The following is a 3,297-nucleotide window of genomic DNA, read 5'->3' on the forward strand; positions in this document are numbered from 1 at the left end:
GACTCTCAACCACTGTGCCACCAGGGAAGCCCCACTATAAATGTACTTTTGTAGCTCAGAGTATATTTAGTATATTTAAGATCTGAGTCTAATTCCCTGCATCTAGACCTACCATTTATCAACTGGGTGCTGGGCATTTTCCTAAGCCTCAATTTTTTAACATTTGAGGATAAAGCTACTTTATTGTAAAGCTTAAATGATGTATTGTATAGACATTATTTGATACCATGATTTTTGGGGAAAAAATATTCTTAAAGGATTGCTACTATAGTTTTCTACCTGCATACAGAACTTACATAATTATGTAAATCTAGCATTTAAAAATCTTTAATAAACAAATTAGAACTGCGACTCTTTTCCATTTTCAGTCAAAACTAAAGCTCAAATCACCGAATACAAAAATTTAGGTTTATATTTTTGTAAGCAGCACATTGATAACATATGTATTTGTCTAATACCAAGTCTGAGGATTAGCTTTTGATAACATCTTAACCCACTTTGGCATTTCTACGTATGCTTAAGTGTCTAGACCAATATTTTGCAGTACATATTTTCCTGATGCTGAAAATGTTCTTTATTTGTGTTCTGAAATATGCTAGCCACTACCCACATGTGGCTTTTTAGGACTTGAAATATGACTGGTGTGACTGAATAATTGAATTTAAAATTTTATTTCATTGTAATTAATGTAAATGTACAATAAATAGCTGCATGTGGCCACGTGTAAGTACTGGGGAAAAAAAATCTAAACCAAAAATCATTGGTATCTAAATAGATCAAATAATTCACAGAAGTTTCCCAATTACTCTTATTGTTTTTAATCAATGCCAAAGTGATCATTTGCCTTTTTATCTCGAAACTTTTTCATTGTCCCTCATTTTTTACCCTAGAATATATCTTAGTAGATAACATTATGCCAAAAGGAAAAAAAAATCACATAAAGCTAATGGCAAACCATAGTAATCAAAAGTTTTTCTTAAACTCTTTGATATGGTTCAACAAATAATTTTGTGTTTTTGGTGTAATCTCTATGTCTTGATTTTATTATCTGTAAGATGCTGATAACACTAGGAAGACCTACTCCATATAATTTTGAATTAGCCAACCAAAGGAACGCATACATGATAACATATCATGCTTTACAAAGCGTGAAGTCAGGATAATGAGGTGGTTAAGAGCAAGAGCTTGGAGGTCAAACCAGTCTGGGCTCAATGATAGCACTGCCATTTAATAATTGTACTGCACCGAACACACTATTTACCTGCTCTAAGTTTCAGATTCATCATCTGTAAAATATCGGTAATAATGCTGAGCTTCAAAGATGTTTGTATAGATTAAGTAAGACAATGTTGATAAAGCCCTTGGCACTGAGTGCAGAGAGGTTGGCAAAAGGTAATAGCTCAAAAGAGCAGCCGTGTTAGTGTGGTTACTACTGCTGTTGTTATAAAAACATGAGAAATACAACTTCGTCTGACGATTTTTTTTAAGTGCTGATTGTCAAGTTAAAAGATATATCCCTCAACATATGAATTCAAAAATAATTTGAGTAGACTTTGCTTTAATTATAAGACAACTACGGTTAGTGATGATTTTTTAAATTAAGCAGATGGGAATCTCTCTGAAAAACACTGAAGATGTTTAAAAACTGAAACAGTGAAAAAAATAAATAAAATAACTATAGAACACAAAGGTGATGGGGTGTCAGAAATGGATGAATGCCTTCTGGCTGCACTGAGGCACCCATGCAGTACGTTTTTCAGCAATCTGCACGTCCTGAGTCCCCCTTAGGCAGTAAAAGTAAGGAGTATAGTTGACTGATCCTAGAAATTATGATTAGTGGCTTGGCAACACAGCCATTTTTGTTGCCTGCTTTTTGTCTAAATTTCACATGGCAAATGTCCTAAATAAGTAAACTTTGCTGAACTCTCTAATGAAAATTAATGAGGTGTCTGGCTAAGTCACTTGGAATTTGGGGGGTTGCAGTGAAGACACATCCTCAGATGACTTTAATTTTTAGAGTTTTTCAAAGAATATACAGGAAAGTAAGTGAACAGAAAATGTTCTCACTTTGAACAGTTTGAATCACTATTTAGCCAGACATAAAACATGATGGTGTTTCTCAGGAGCTTGAAGATCATGGAGAGAAAAAAAAAAAAAAGATGTATCTTTAGCAAACCTCCAGACCAAGACTGCAGCTGCTTCCCCTAGCATCCCACAATTCAGTGGATTCAGCCCACAGCCCTTCAAAGTTCTCCTTACATTTCTGTTTATTTCATGGACTCTGATGAGTCATGGTTTCAGCTAACTTTCTTCTCTTCACTTCTACATTCTCGCATCATCTACTTTCTTCCCTGTTTGAGATTTGAACTCCTTTACGAATGAATTTTTTTTTAATAGTCATTCTCTATTATAGGGTCTTTTTATAATCAAGTAGTTACAAGAAAATGATTAGGCCACTTCCTAGCTATAGATCAGCTGCTTTGGTGCCATTTCCACTCATTGTTCATCCAGCTAAGGTCAGAGCTTCAGGGTTACAGGCTACAAAAACACAATTGAAGAATAAAGTGATCTCCAGAGCAATACTGTTAGCTAGCATTGCTCTTGACCTTTCAAGTACAAATACTTTTTTCTTTTTGGTAGAAAAATATATGACAGGTTTATTTGCAGTTTGCTTAGACTCTCATCTGAAAATTTGCTCATTACATAGCTAAAAACGTATGCACATTTTTAGTCATAAACTCCTCTGGGTGTGTTAATGACATGTCAGATCTTACCTGTAATGACATGAAATCCACTTCTTAATTTTTAATCTACCATTTTAAGGAAAGTACACAAAAAAACCCCAATTACTCTTGTAAAGAATTAACTAGTACATTTGGAACTACATTATTTTCTGAACACAGTTCCATTTTATGATTTTTAAAAATAATTCTCTATTTCAAAACTGCATTTTTGTAGACTAAAGTTTAATAATGTCAGATTCACGAATAATATCTACTTGTGGGAAACACTGTATTACCTGTCAGTTAGAAAATTAATCAAGGTAGAATAGTTTACATTTTGATCCTTAAAGATGATGTAAATGGTATTATTTAATTAATAATATACTAAAAATTACTCATAATTACATAAATCTGAGGCTGAAATCACATTACTTGTGGGTTAGATATTTGGTGATCTAGATCTTATCAAAGAAAAATTTCATTCAGATATTTCAAAATATTTTGCATAAAAATTTTAGGGCATAATTCATAAATCATTTTCTAGTCAAGACTAAAAACTAAATTTGTTTTTACC

General features: G+C 32.9%; 1 non-coding gene across 1 annotated transcript; it reads left to right on the forward strand.

The window, feature by feature from the left end:
• Positions 1-1,574: 1,574 nt before the first annotated feature.
• LOC113628692 (small nucleolar RNA SNORD79) lies at positions 1,575-1,656 on the forward strand. The gene has a single exon (XR_003436185.1). It is a non-coding gene; the product is annotated as a small nucleolar RNA SNORD79 (small nucleolar RNA).
• The last annotated feature ends 1,641 nt before the right edge of the window (positions 1,657-3,297 follow it).

This window comes from Aethalodelphis obliquidens, unplaced genomic scaffold, assembly GCF_003676395.1.
Source record: "Aethalodelphis obliquidens isolate GAN/ISIS:26980383/991018 unplaced genomic scaffold, ASM367639v1 scaffold24, whole genome shotgun sequence".
Classification (NCBI taxonomy): domain Eukaryota; kingdom Metazoa; phylum Chordata; class Mammalia; order Artiodactyla; family Delphinidae; genus Aethalodelphis; species Aethalodelphis obliquidens.